Raw genomic sequence first — 517 nt, 5'->3', positions numbered from 1 at the left:
TACACTGACTGTCCGACGAACCCCCACCTCAAGTGCATCGACATTAAGCTCGTCGCGGAGCTGTGTCACCGCAAAGGGGCTCTAGTGTGCATCGACAGCACCCTCGCCTCGCCCATCAATCAGAAGCCGCTCACCCTCGGGGCCGACATCGTCGTGCACTCTGCCACAAAGTACATTGCCGGCCATCACGACGTGAGTAGCTACCCTAGATCAGATGTATTTTCGTAGATCATACAATTACACTGCCATTTTGCTCCTTTACTTCCATGATCACTAGTAGTGTCAATGTAGTTTAAGACTTCTCATCGTGTCATTCCATTTCAGGTCATTGCAGGATGCATCAGTGGCTCGGATGCGCTCATCTCTAGGATCCGTGCGTGGCATCACGACCTCGGCGGCGCCATTAGTCCGGTATGTAGTATATATTAACTGTAGTACATATGTTAGCACTCATTCTTATTTAAGAAAACTAGATTTTAAAGCTTACCACTTGCACTGCAACTGAATTACTGCAGGA

The 517-nt window shown here is 48.5% G+C and overlaps 1 pseudogene; it reads left to right on the top strand.

Moving 5' to 3' along the window:
• LOC123175205 (cystathionine gamma-synthase 1, chloroplastic-like) overlaps positions 1-517 on the top strand; it is a 9,637-nt pseudogene that overhangs the window by 7,877 nt on the left and 1,243 nt on the right.

Source organism: Triticum aestivum, unplaced genomic scaffold, assembly GCF_018294505.1.
Source record: "Triticum aestivum cultivar Chinese Spring unplaced genomic scaffold, IWGSC CS RefSeq v2.1 scaffold14699, whole genome shotgun sequence".
In the NCBI taxonomy this organism is placed as follows: domain Eukaryota; kingdom Viridiplantae; phylum Streptophyta; class Magnoliopsida; order Poales; family Poaceae; genus Triticum; species Triticum aestivum.
This window is presented reverse-complemented; position numbering and strand designations above follow the sequence as displayed.